Source organism: Diabrotica virgifera, chromosome 9 (assembly GCF_917563875.1).
Source record: "Diabrotica virgifera virgifera chromosome 9, PGI_DIABVI_V3a".
NCBI classification, from domain to species: Eukaryota; Metazoa; Arthropoda; class Insecta; order Coleoptera; family Chrysomelidae; genus Diabrotica; species Diabrotica virgifera.
The window spans coordinates 142287884-142303289 of NC_065451.1; the positions used below are offsets into that span (position 1 = coordinate 142287884).

A 15406-nucleotide genomic window follows, 5' to 3' on the forward strand; every position below is an offset into this window, starting at 1 on the left:
TTTGGACTTTTCTCTCTTCTTCTCACTCCTAGGGAGTTTAAAACCATCGTTGTTTGCACTTTTGTCGTCCATGGACGAGTATCCGTCAGTTTTATCTGAACTTAATCCCTGAAACAGGTTAGAACCCACTTTGCGTGTGTCCTCATAAGTTGGCGGGGTAGGCGCCATGGAACGGGGGGGGTGACTGGAACGGGGGGGTGACCGAGATCTGACTCGAGTCATCTGGGGCTTGGGGACGGATTTACCTAATTTTGGTGAAGCCTTTTTGTCTGCCGACTGGCCCGGCGCCACGTCGGCTTCAGGGTTGGCTCCCTGCACAAAAGCGCGGTTGTTCACGTACCCAGACAGAACTGGGTACGGGATCCTCTTGCTGTTCTCGTTCTACTGACCTAGGGGCCGGGGCTGCCCGATGCAGATTCAAAAGAACTACACCTTGCAGTGTCGATACCCTTACGGAGGCACAGTAGAAATCCCGTAGCGGGCTCTCGTCGAGCCCGCTTTTCTTTTTCTGCTAACCGATCTCTAGCTGTGGTGTCTCAGAGAATTCAATAAAGTCAAACTCCCTAAGTTTCACCACATCCAGTCGATCGGCCTTTGCCTCTCCTTCTCGCCTCAGAGAGTGAAAACGCTCAACTGCTGTCTTGCTTACATTCAAGACTGAACTGAAAAGTTCACAGTCAAGCTATCCCCACCTCTCGTTGGCTTCCTTCACTGCTGTTGTTCCGCTCCGCTCGTACGCGTGTTGCTGCTCCGGTGTCTGGCACCGGACTTTTGAGATGCCTGGCATGGACATCGCCCCTTCTTATATACCAGTTGGTTGCTGGAAATGGACATTGATTCGTCCGAACACCGAAGTCAAGCAGTGGCTAATCTGTGAATGGTGACGGCTTAGGAACTACCCTACTATCTTTTAATTTTTGTTTCTTGAGTCAAAATAATTCATTTTGGTAACAATTTTATTCCATTGTTACCTAGAAATGGACAAATCACATTGATTCGCCCGAACACCGAAGTCAAGCAGTGGCTACAATTTTGAATGTGTGGTGGCTTGAAAATGGCAATTCTAGTAATAAATTATTCTCACATATTTATAAATTTTTGGCCTTTAAAAAGGCCGTTGTTTCAGAGGAAGTAGTTGCGTTTGCTATTAAGAGTCGTGTAGGATTTTTTGCAGCTCATCCATTTTCTGCTTATAGACTTCAAAATCAAAGTTGCCTTTAGTATATTCTGCCTTAAGTTTAACTAGTTCTGACCTGTGTTTTTTAAACCTATTTTTGTTATCTTGATCTTGCTGGCGAATCTGATCTATTCTTATTTGGGTTTGTGTTATCCTTTGGTCAATTTCTCCCTTCAGTTCTATAAGTTCGTTGCGAATGTTGTCCATTTTACTAATCTCAATCTGTCTTTCCATTTTACTAAAAGTGTCAAGTTATTTGTTAATCGGCTGATAAAATAATGATATTTTGAATAACTTCGTCACTATTTATAGTAATGGTATAAGTAGTGGGGGAGGATGAGTGCCCCTGATTGGTCAACTTAGTTCTACGAATCTAAGTGAAAAAGGGGTTGCCCTCCCCACCCCTTCCCGACATTTTTTTTATTTTTTTGGACAAACTGTTTTTTCTTAATGTTATATGATGTAGAACCTAATTTTTCACTTTTCTATCACCAACCCCCATTTTTTAATAGCAATCTAAATATTTTCCTGTTCTCTATAATATATAAAATTGGATGTTTGAGGAGCGATCAATCAAAACGCAATAAATCCTGTTTTTTAGAATTTGAGTTAAATTAATACTAAATAGCTTTGTCATGAAATATATCCAGTGGTTACAGCCAATTCCTTCTAAACGCAATATATCCAACAGAAAATAGCTATCGAAAGTGTGCAAATCAATCAAAACACAATAAATCCAGTATTCCGCTGAATAAGCCGTTATTGAAAAAAAAAAGAAAAAACCTCTGAAACATCTCTTGGAACAGCACTTTGGCGATGACTGGATGAACGATGAGTCTTTAGATTGGTAGAAGAAATAAAAGTTACTGGTTAGTGTTTATTCCGTGAGTTTAAGCGCTACTCTTACCTTTGAAAAACCAGCTAACATGTTTTCACGCATCAAAATACCTGCTGTCATAAATTAAAATAATTATTGAATTGTAAACTTTGATATACAATTTTCAACTTTGCCAAAATGATACGGGGTTTCCTTATTTTTCTGTTATATCCACTTGGCCAGCTAACATTTTTTGCCACGTTCATGATGCAGCTGACGCTTTTTTATTACAATCTAAAATTCATAAATTATTGATTTATGCTTTTTAATCTTTGCCACACTAGTCCAAGAATATGTTTTTATTAATAACTAGCTGACCTGGCAAACTTCGTACCGCCTTAGAACTAAATAATGTTTGAAAGTTTAATAACTAAAAATTACCAGAAAGCCAAAAATACTCAAAATTATTGCGTATACTTTTTTCTACCAAATGCATAGTTTACGATTCTATAAGGGACATAGGTAGGTACAGACAAACATTCATTTTTATATGTATATTATAGAGAATAGGGAAATATTTAGATTGCTATTAAAAAATTGGGGGTTGGTGATAGAAAAGTGAAAATTTAGGGTTGTATCTTTCGGTTCTACAACATATAAAAATTAAGAAAAAACAGTTTGTCCAAAGAAATAAAAAATGTCGGGGGGGGCACCTCCCTTTTCACTTAGATTGTTAGTCGTACCAACTCAGGAACCTTCAGGGGTCCTACAGCAAATTTGCTTATTAAGATCAATCATAATAATATGATCAAATACATAGTTTGCGATTCTTTTTTATATTGTCTTGTATAAATAATAAAAACGTGGTACATATAATAGAAATAATTATTTTTCAAAATAAAAAGTCAATTTTAAAAACAAAAAAAAATTTCAACTCCAGGATTTGAACCCGGATTGCCTGAGTGAAAGCTAGGAGTGAAGTCAGCAAGGCTATTAAAAGTTGTAAGTCAGGTAGATAAATATTTGACATAAGTTGTAGCGTTTTCCATCAAGTATCACATTTTACCTTTTCTTGTCTAAAATCCCCGGTTTTGGGCCAGCTGACACATCATTTGTTAATAAGCTTTGGAACACCTAACTAAATAAAAAGAAAGCAGTCATGCTAAAATGCTCCGGTCAAGTTTGACACTACCTCCCTGGCTATTACTATTACGATTTTATTTAAGCCCTCATCGACATTCTCACCGATATTTTCCCAAATCAAATTTTCGTTCAGTTGTCTTTGAACTGATTCCTTAACTTTCTCGTCTTGTAATTGGGTTCTGTCAATACTTTTGCGAGACTTCTTTTTGGTCACCTTTTTTAATTTTTATTGGGTTACAGCTACTATGGGATTGTGATTAGACCCAATGTCAGCACATGGATAAGTTTTAACTGATTTGATGCAGTTTCTAAATCGATTTTTTATTAGAATGAAGTCGATTTGGTTCCTAATAATTTTGTCTTCTGATTCTGCATTTGACTTCCAGGTGTAGAGTCTTCTTGGTGGTAGTTTAAAGTGAGTATTCGATATAATGAAATCGTGTTCTTGACAGAACGGAACAAGTCTATTTCCACATTCGTTTCTGTTTCCCAAGCCATAATCCCCCACAATGTTCAAACAGCGTCCTGTGCCGAATTTAGCGTTAAAATCTCCGAGGACTATTTTCTGCTGCTTTGACAAGATCTAGAGCATCAGTAAGATCTTTGTAAATGCTTCTAATTTGTCTTCATCACTGGATGATGTTGAGGCATAGACCTGAATTACATTGGTAGTGAACGGCTTTGAACTAAATTTTACTAGCATTACTCTGTCAGATCTGGGGATATAAGTTAATACTGATTGAGCTACGTGTTTTGCTACTACGATTGCTGCATTGATAGGTTCTGGGGGAGTTGGGTGTGGATAATCAATGAAGTATGTTAGTCTAGAAACCAATTGTCGGTTTTCATGATCTTTGATTTCGATCGTTTGTAGCATTTGTAGCTCTTCCATCAAACGATCTACCTGTTGTCTATGCAACTGCTGGTCTTTTTGTCTTGCAACTTCAGCTTGTTGGAGATGAGCGACTAACTCTTCGATGGTATGCTGCATGGCATCCAAATCTTTTGCCTTTTTCAGCTCTTGATCATGGGTGGGGCTTGGGTTAAGTGCACGCTTGCATATCTTCGACGCGCTGAGACGATTCGAAGATTTGACGGGTTTTGTTGAAGTCGGGTGCCTGAAGAAAATTTGAAACCTGAAGGGTTTCATTATCGGATGTTTCGGAGAACTAAGAATTTTCGTCGATTATCATTTCGTCCTCGGTGTGGGAATACTCTTCCTCCATCTCCGATTTGGGGGAAGATGCTTCCTGGCGGGATTGTTGTCAGGAGAACAGCCGCCAGACGGCTCGATCTCGGGGTATCGGGGATAATGGGCCCAGGTGTTCGGGTCTGTCCGATGTGAAATTCAGATATTCCACACCTTACATTGTCCTTCCTTCGGAGGCACGATAGTTTCCCGACAGGCCTAAAGGCCTCCTCGCTTTTTCACTAGCTAGTCCTGGATTGTGACTTCCCAGAGAACTCAATGAAATAAAAATTCCGAATTCCGAAATTCAGAATATACTAAAGGCAACATTGATTTTGAAGTCTGTAAGCAGAAAATGGATGAGCTGCAAAAAATCCTACACGACTCTTAATAGCAAACCCAACTTCCTCTAAAACAACGGCCTTTTTAATGGCCAAAAATTTATAAATATGTAAGAATAATTTATTACTAGAATTGCCATTTTCAAGCTACCACACATTCAAAATTGTAGCCACTGCTTGACTTCGGTGTTCGGGCGAATCAATGTGATTTGTCCGTTTCTAGGTAACAATGGAATAAAATTGTTACCAAAATAAATTATTTTGACTCAAGAAACAAAAATTAGAAGAGAAGAAAGGTAGTTCCTAAGCCGTCACACTTCACAAATTAGCCACTACATTTTTTTTTATTTATTTATTATTTATACATATGACCTGGCCTCTAGTGACTAATCCAGGTCGTTTTTTCCTGATGGGATTACAGATATTTTTTTTTATTTTTACTCAACTATTAAATCTATTTTTACAATTAACAATTTGCCATAATCTATTAATTACTTTTAACAAACAAATTTAAATAAACAATTTAAAATATTTTTGGTACTATCAACTCCCTTCTAAGTTATAAAGACAGTCCCTCTATTTTCAGAAGAGAGTTGGTAGTTTTTTTTTTAATTTTATGAATTATGTATTGAATTATTATTTTTATTTATTTATTTTATATTGAATTATTATTATTATAATTGTAAATATCTATTTTTGAATTTATATTTTATTTTATTTATTTTAACTTTATCTTACTCAACTTCATCAGGGTTGGATTATTGGTTGTCTTCTTCTATTATTATAGATTTCTTGTTGTTTTTTAGATATTATGTGTGTGAGATTTTTTAATATTTCAAAATATTCTTCATTTTGTAATATATCTCTTATTTCAATTATTTCTAATCTTCTTCTCATTTCTCTATGTTCTTCATTTTCTATAGTATTTTCACAATGTAACACTATATGTGCTGGTGTACCTAGTTCTCCACATTCACAATATGCATCATCTTTTAAGTTAAATCTTTCCAAATATGTTGGGTACGGTTCATGTCCTGTTAAAAAGTGTATTAAACCTTGTTTTGGATTAAAATAATTTGGAATGTTTTCTAATATTGGTATAAAATTGTATAAACGTCTAGATTTTGTTGAATTTTCCCATTCATTTTGTCTTTTTCTATTTATTATTTCTTTTAATTCTCTTTTATTTCTTATATCTAATCCTATTATTTGTATTATCTTTTCATATTTTTCTTTTTTTAGCCAATAATTACATGCTCTTTTTTGTGTTCTAAATGCATTGGCATTACTCCAGTTAAAACTGTGAGTGCCTGTGTTGCAGTTGTTCCAAATGCTCCCGTCATTCTTACAAGAAATCCTCTCTGAGCTCTATTTAATTTTTCTGCATTTTTTTTATTTATTAATCTATGTGCCCATACACTTGAACCGTACCCTACAATTGATGCAAGTATTGTACTTAGGTATATTCTCATCTGTCGGAACGAAATTCTATATTCCTTCTGTGCTAGACTAGCAATGCTATGCATGATCTTTGTTGCCTTTTCACAGACACAATTCATGTGTTCTGTAAATAATTTTTGTTCGTCTATTATAATACCTAAATATCTTGTTTCCATTTTTCTTTTTATTGTTTTCCCTCTAATTTTTATAATTGGATCTCTTTCTAAATTTCCTTTTATTAAACTATATGTTGTTTTTGAATCTGATATTGTTAATTTTACTTTATTCATCCAATCATTTACTCTTATTAATACTTCATTTGATTTATTTTCTAATTCTCTTCTTGAGTTTGCATCTATGATCAACAACAAATCATCTGCATATGCTATGCTTCCAAGCACTTCAGGATCTATAGTCAATTGTTCCAACAGTTCCTCTAGCATTACATCCCAGAACATAGGTCCACAAACTGATCCTTGTGGACATCCTTTTGTGATATGTTTTGTCTTTTTTCCTGTTGGACAGCTTAGGCTTGCATATCGGTATTGACAGTAGTTTCTGAGACTTCCGTACAGATTCTTTGGACATCTCATTCTTCGAAGCCTTTCAAAGAATGACGGCCACCAAAGATTGTCAAAAGCCCCAGACACGTCTATAAAGATCATTAAAACATACTTTTTTATGCTTTCGTTTACTATTTCAAATACTTTATTTATTGCATCTTCTGTTGATCTACCTTTCCTAAAACCATACTGACCAGGATGTAATCCAATTTCTGTTCTTATTTGATCTAATTTTTTACATAGTAATTTTTCTTGTAATTTTCCCATTGTATTCAATAAACATACCGGTCTATATGATTTCGGTAAGGCAGGATCTTTATCTTCCCCTTTATGTATTATTATAACTTCTGCTTGTTTAAAATTATTGGGAAACCTTCTTTGTCTAAGACATTCATTATATAATGATGTTAGTACTGGAATTATTTGTTCCGACAATGCTTGAAGTATTTCAACATGAATATTATCCGGTCATAAAAATTAGCCACTGTTTGACTTCGGTGTTCGGACGAATCAATGTCAATTTCCAAATACTAAAATTGTTTTTACTTGATAGAAAAAGGCTATTTTTAGAGCCAAAATTATTTGAATACAAGATTTGTATGTAAGAAATTTAATAACAATGGTTACAAGATGTTACACTTTTGAGGTCCAAAAATTGGTTAATACTTTGATTTGGGTGTTTGAATCATTTTTCTACTCAGTTTATCTTTTATTGCCTCATCCTTCGGAGTCGGGCTCCTTCGCCAAAATATGAAAATGGACTAGTGATGTAACAAATATTCGCATTCGCGAATGTTTGCATATCCGCATTCGCGAAATTTGTGCGAATGTTTTGCGAATATGAAAAGCAGAAAAAAAAAGTAATTTTAAGATAATATTAGGTTAATAAAATCAAAATCTATTCACTTCTCATCTTTTTTTATTAAAAAAAGGTAACTTAACCTCAAACATGCAGCTACTCTCAAATGGAAATATGCAGGACACAGCAGCAGACAAAGAGACGGAATATGGAATAAAGCGATAACTCACTGGAGGCTTCGGGACTACAAAAGAGGAAGGGGCAGACCACAGACGAGATGGTTGGATAACCTAAAAATATACGCAGGCATATATAATGATTCTCAAAGCGTCATTATGTGATCAGCCGATCAACAATATAGTTGAATAGTTTTTAGTTGAACACGCAAAAATAAGAAACCAATTGAGAATGAGTAAAATGGAAAACCTGAACAACTATATTATGGAATTAACGATTAGAATAACTCAAACACAAATCAATATGGATGATCTTATACAAACAGCAAAAGACGCCAGGAATAAAATTGATAAATACAAGGCAGCAGTAGCCAGACTGAAACTAATAAGAATGAAATGTGGTGTTAGGATCGAAGCATATCAACAAAAAATTATTCGACAATATAATATCCTGGAGACTCTCCATACGAAACTGAGCGGCCGAGAAAGAGCTCAAACAAGAGATTGCAGAAACATGGAGTTAGCCATAGAAATTCAATCCAGAAAACTAATATTTCTATAACGAATTGTTTTCACCTGATACAAAAAGGCTTTTTACAGAGCCAAAAATATTTGAATATGTAAAAAATTTAATAACAATATTTGGTTATCTTTTCAGCAAGATTTTACAATTTTTGCCGTCCAAAAATTGGATAATACTTTGATTTTGGTGTTTTGAATCATTTTTCTACTCCATTTATCTTTTATTGTGTCCTCCTTCGGAGTCAGGCCCCTTCGCCAAAATATGATCATGAACTCTAGTAATAGCCTTTGGGCAATACGTTTTCAAGCAAAATTTTAGTAATTTTGATCCACTTGTGTAATTAACCCTGATTATTTCGTTTATAGAGATTCTGACCAATTAAAAGTTACAAGAATAAAAACCCAAAATATGGTTAATATAGAGATTTTTAATTTTATAATTTTTAAGTCCTAAACTAATTACTTTTTTCCAATTTGTGGTATTATTTATTTGCTTATTTTTAATATTAATTTTCTAATTTTTTTGGCTTGAGTCAAAATAATTCATTTTGGTATCAATTCTATTCCATTGTTGCCTATAAATTTACATACCACACCGATTCGCCCGACCACCGAAATCAAGCAGTGACTACACAGTGGATGGGTGACCGATAATTTCTTACATTACCAGAAATTGTTAGCCCTGAAAGGAGCCGTTTTTCATCAAAGATAACTGTAATGTTATCAGTTACTACCATCTGCAACAACATTTTCAATAATTTGATGCACTTCGTTAATAGTTTTTAAAACACATTGAATTTTGTGTCTTAATTCATTACACTCTTCTTTAAGACTTTTATTTTTCTCTTCAATATCTTGCTGCTGGTTACTCAACTGAATTCTCTCGCTCTGTATACTCGTAATGTCACCTTCAAGCTTAAAAATTTTAGTATCTTGCCTTTGAATTTCGTTTCTGTAGTGTTGTACTTCATTGTCGTGTAGCAGTTCAAGTAATACGAAGGTGTCATTCTTTGCCTCAGTTTCTCGTTGTATTCGAAAATATTTAGCTGCCAGTATGTTAAAATTCTTAATGATTTCTTCCTTTGTCAAATTCCTCATATCTTCAGTCAGTATTTTATCCATGTTACTAGTTTCTGCTACTGAAATGCTGATAATCTGTTAATGTAGTAAATGTAATAGTAAGTAAATATTATATGTTAATCGACTGATCAACTTGTAGCAAAAATACTACTTTGCAGTAGTATTTGTACAACGAAAATGATAAGATGAAATAAGTGAAGGAAGAGTGATCAACTGATAATAGAAGTAAGGAGAGACAGAGGCAAACTAAATAGAATTGGCCAGCAAGAGATGCAAGAGAACAGCTTGACACTCAAGGATGGGTACGGCTCATTTGCATGCCTGTCGAAGAACAGTAGCTCAACCTAAAGAGGGATGATGACTAGAACAAGAAAATATAAAAAGAGAGGCTTATAAAATAGATAGAATAAATATAATAATATAATAAAAATAGAAAAATATAGGAGATAAATAAAATAGACTGAATTATGGGCGCCAGAAGTTGGGATGGACCAAACTTCCAGGTATCTTACACTGCTGTTAAATAGTAAATATATTAAATTCAAAAATGGGAAAAAAAATTGATATACAAAACAAATAAATATTTATTAAATATAACTATCTAGATTATTGACAACCTCTGAGTTATGACAAGTGAAACTATGTAACTCTAAAATGACAATTTGACTCAATTACCTATCTTAATATAAATATATAAGAATATAAGTATAAAACTATAGTTACATTAGTACTGGATTAGCTCTTATATTGAGCGTACCCCCAACTTACATATACTAGGTTAAATAACAACATTCACCAAATAATTGTACGATTGTAATACGTACAACAACGTCAAATCCTATAGAAATATGAATAATAAAAATACCTCAATAATATAAATAATAAATATATATAACTCTCAATGAGTTGTCGGGCAACAAGCTCCTAAGTGAACCAACGAAGTCCTGGATGCAAGAGATCCTTTTGCTGACTCGTGGTTCTGAATAATTAACAAGTGAAACTAAAAGCTATCCTGAGGGGATAGGGATTAGGGAGTGAATTTAATTTAATTACAAATGAATTTAAGTTAAGTAAACAAAATTTTGAATTTAAATTACATAAAAAAACAAGCTAATGATATTAAAATATATATAGTTATATGCAAAATATGGGAAACAAGTCTAATAATGGTGATAAAAAAAATAAATGTAAGGAACTACTGTATGGGAAAAGGTTATTTGGGCCCAAATTATCCTCTTTTACAAAGAGACATACAGGTGTGGGAGCGCTATTGAATTATGTGTATGTTAATTTATTAAATGTTCTGGATATTATAAAAAAGATAAATGTATAAGTATACTGGTATATGTAGGTAACTATTGCACTGTAAAATATAAAATTTCCCGAAACAAACCCGATTGACCTGATATTGTCCCCACAAGTGTTCCTTGCTACTTCTCAGTAACGTCTTCGATCCCTAGTTAGCCACAGAATGGTGCTACACAGCTAACAGTAACATGGCAGTTCTCCAAGATGCAGGATAATGAAGTAAAAGAAAATTACATGGGCTTTTAAAACTTGTCCCCTGGGTGACTTGGTCGTAAAGCGGTCCCTCTCAGGTGGTAGGAGTAGTTACAGATTTTCCCCAAGTGGCTAAAAAAAATAGAATCCCGGTTTTACTTCATTGTAATAATGTAGGGAAAAGTCAGAGAAGAAAATAAAAATCAGGAAGTTTTTATTTAGAATAAAGAAGAATCAGAAAAAGCTATCTCATTAGAAAGGAAAAAACAATCTTCCACTAGACTGTTTGGTGACCTTGTCATAAGATTGGCATATAAAATGGCCTTGACTCGATAATATGTAGACAAGTAAGTCTAAAATTTAAATGCTGAATATATTTATTTTGGAAATAGCTTTTCATAAAAGAGAGTATAGTTATTAAATGATATGGAATAATGCCAAAGTAGTGTAAAAATTTATGAAAATACTAAATATCGGAACAGAATCGGTGGATATGATGTACGGAATTTACTATGTTTCAGAACTTCATGACTATAATATACAAAATTGGAATTGGGTAATATGTGATGTAACATAACCCCACAATTTACGAGAGATAATTTTATAAGATTTATGACAAAATACTTTCCCTCTGAGTGGATATTACAGACAATGAAATAGTTAAAAGATACTAGCCTTAATTAATAAGCTCACTGCAAGATTTAATAGTAATTTTTTTGAAGACGTCAAATTAGACAAACAAAAAAAATATGGCGTTATATAGCGTGTAAAAAAAAAGTTATTTACCAGATAGCCACAATTCACTGCTGGAAATATTCAATTCTCGTTTCTTCAGCCCACTAAACACATATATAATAAACTCGGATAATTTAACTTTTCAAAATAATACTATGACTTGAAACATAAGATTGAATTATTCGCCGCTCTACTTGAATAGGCTATCTGCCACTCGAGTTAGACTGATTGTCTTGAACGCCCTTACCCAAAGTGGCATATTTTTCGTGCTACGAGGACGATGTCACAATACAGTTAATTTGTTTACCGCAGGAGTACACCAGGTACACAAATATACAGGTCTGCTAATCTATAGGTTTGTTATGACGTCAGAGAGAGACGATTTATTTACTAGTTATTGTTTTAAGTATAATTTAATAACAGAACATTATTAAAATTTAAATAAAGTAACAATAAAGATCATTAGAAGTTAACAAAATGTTATAAACTTACGATGCTGATCTGAGAAATGTTATGGTATTTATTAGTTTCCAAAGTGGTGGGGGGTAAAAAAAGGGACCGTGATTGGTACTATGTCGATTGAAACAAGTTGCTACGGAATTAAAAGGAGGCGTGATTAGAACTAAGTTGACCAATCAGGGGCACTCATCCTCGCCCACTACTTATACGATTACTATAAATAGAGACGAAGTTACTCAAAATATCATTATTAGATCAGCCGATTAACAAATAACTTGACGCTTTTAGTAAAATGGAAAGACAGATTGAGATTAGTAAAATGGCAACGAGCTTCTTCTTCTTCTTCTTAACTCAGGCGAGACTCGTTAGTCTCTGGCACTTGGTCATAAGACCTTTGTACCAAACCCTGTTCTTCTCCTTAAACTTTAATAAGTCCTGTGGCCTCAACGAAGGCCAACAGTTTTCTTATTGGTAGTTTTAAGATCTCTTCTGGTTCAAACCTCATTTGACCAGTGAAGTTCTGCCTTACATCACCTAGCACACTGCAATAGCATAGTATGTGTATGGCAGTTTCTTCTTCCATTCCGCACTTTCTACACCATGGTTCATTCACCTTACCTAGTTTGTATAGGTGATTTCTTAAACGACAATGTCCAGTCACCATTTCAGTGACCGTTTTGATCTCTCGTTTATTGAGGTTCATCAAACTGTTCGAGAGTTTTTTATCAATATTCTTGATTATTTTTTTAGTCTGGATTTGCCCTTGAGTGGTTCTCCATTTATTTTGATGATTCTTTATCAGCCATTTCTGAACCTCGTTTTTCATAGCATCTTTAGTGATGCCACAGAAAGGTTCTGGGCCTTCAAAAGTTTTTAGCGAGCCTTGTTTCGCTAACATATCTGCTCGTTCGTTCCCATGCACTCCTTCATGACCCGGCACCCATATTAAAGACACTTTGTTGTCTTTTGCCAGGTTATTGAGGAGATCTTTGTAGTTTCTCACCAGTTTTGATTTGGTGAGAGGGTTCTTTACAGCCAGAATAGCCGATTGGCTATCTGTGTAAATGTTGATTCTCTTAACTTTAGGGTCCTCATCAATTATTTCATCAATGCAGGCCACCAAAGCAAAAACTTCAGCCTGGAACACCGTTGTATGTTGACCTAGGCTGTAAGATTTATTATAGTTACATGTTTGCCCAAAGACTCCTGATCCAGTACCATGGGCAGTTTTAGATCCATCAGTGAACCATATTAAGTCTCCATTAATGTTTTCGGACTTTTTGTTCTCTAGATGGTATAATTGTGTTAATCTTCTCAGTGAAGATTAGTTCTGGTGTCATCATATCTAAGTTCATCATAAAGATGTATTCCTCAAGTATAGTCCCAGTAATGTTTGTGTGGCTATTCAATACATAATTTGGCCTCCAAGTATCGTTTGCTTTGAGCCTCAGGATGGTCATAAAGGCTACCGCCGAAATATACAATTCCAGCGGAGGGAGACCTGTGATAGCCTCTAATGAAGCCGTTCCTGTACTATTCAAGGCTCCTGTTATATTTAGAAGCGCTTGCTTTGTAGGGTGGTGAGAGTGGTCACAAAGATTGCATAGCCGTCTTTCTCCACCAGAGTACTGACCCATAAGTAACTGTCGGTCGTATCACTGATGTGTACAACCAACATATCACCTTTGGTTTCAATCCCCAGGTTTTACCTACAACTCGTCTGCAGTTCCAGAAGAGTCGCTTAGCCCTATTGGTTATATTGGTAATATGAGTATTCCAATTGAGTTTCGAATCCAGGGTTACCCCTAGATACTTAACCTCATTGGTTCTTTCCAGTAACTCTCCAAATAATTTCAGCTCACTCAGTCCAGTAAGCTTCCTCTTATTTGTAAAGGCTACCAGTTTAGTTTTAGAAGGGTTCACGGAGAGGTTCTCTTTCAGACACCAGTTCTCTATGTAGTGAAGGGCATATCGCATCTGATACGCAACAGTGCTGGGAAATTTTCCCCTAGTTACTATCACGATATCATCTGCGAAACCCTGGACCCAGATTCCTTGGGCGCTTAGCCCATGAATCAGATCATCGACAACTATGTTCCATAATTACGGTGACAATACACCGCCTTGAGGGCATCCCTTAGTTGCCCTCAGATTTATGGTATCTTCATGCGTATCTGTGGATATTATTCTGCTCTGACGCATCTGAATAATCCACTTGCATGTTGTGTTGTTGATTTTCTTCCTCACCAGTGCGCTTTGTATAGACTCGATTGAGGTATTATCAAATGCACCTTCTATATCTAAAAATGCAGCAAGGGCGACTTCTTTCTGATGCAGACTCCTTTCGAGTTCCGACACTAGATTGTGCAGGGCGGCTTCACCTGATTTCCCTGCCTGATACGCCCATTGCCGTTGGTGCAGTGGATTTTCATTTAAATTGTTTTTCTTGATGTGTTTGTTCAAGATTTTTTCCATGGTTTTTAACATGAATGAGGTCAGACTTATAGGCCTGTAGGATTTTGCTAAGGTGTAATCTGTTTTTCCTGGTTTGGGAATAAACGTCACCCTTGCCCTTCTCCAAGCTTTGGGAATATATCCCAGAGCATGGCTAGCTCTAAATATTGTGATCAGGGGACCCATGATTATTTCCAGACCCTCCTGGAGAAGCTTAGGAAATATACCATCCGGTCCCGCAGTTTTATAAGGTTCAAAAGTTTCAATAGCCCATCTGACCTTGTGAGAACCAAAGATCTCGTCAGAGGTCAGCCAGTCCCTTTTGGTTGGGCTATTGTTTACTTGATGATTGTTATTAGCAGTCAATTGCGTCGACCCTGGAAAGTGAACACTTAAAAGATGCTCTACAGCCTCCTTCTCTGTGTCCGTATACTTCCCATTGGGCAATTTCATTGACTTGGGTTTGTTAATGTTATCTCTTTTGAGGATTCTGTTAACCCTGGCGCTTTCAGGTACACTTTCAATGTTTTCACAGAATTCTCTCCAGGATCTTTCCTTAGCGGATTGGATTTTCTTATTATAGGTTTTCAGTTTAGCCTTATATGCTTCCCAATCACCTGATTTCTTCGCCCTATTGAAGAGCCGTCTTGTTTCTCTTTTGAGATCAGACAGCTCCTTATTCCACCAAGTTACTTGCCTGGGAGGGTGACTTTCTTTTAACGGGAAGTTTTCCTCATATGAGACGATGCAACCAGTCTACTGCCATCTCAACCTCAACATTGTTTTTTTGGCCTTTTAGGATAATTCCGTACCCTTGTTCCAAGATCCCTCTTAAAGGATTCCCAATCGGTCACCTTAGGGTCTCTATAGAACCTTGGTTCCGGTTTGACTGAGTTTATCTCAAAGCATATGTATGCATGATCCGATAAGGATAACGCATCCGACACATGCCAGTCAGATATTATGTTCCCAATCCCCATAGAGCATAGGCATAGGTCGATTAGTGATTCT

The 15406-nt window shown here is 35.5% G+C and overlaps 1 long non-coding RNA gene across 1 annotated transcript; it reads right to left on the minus strand.

Moving 5' to 3' along the window:
* Positions 1–10361: 10361 nt before the first annotated feature.
* Positions 10362–11701, minus strand: LOC126892666 (uncharacterized). The gene is made up of 2 exons (XR_007700959.1): positions 11534–11701; positions 10362–10879 (listed from the first exon to the last, which is right to left on the minus strand). It is a non-coding gene; the product is annotated as an uncharacterized LOC126892666 (long non-coding RNA).
* Between the last annotated feature and the right edge of the window lie 3705 nt (positions 11702–15406).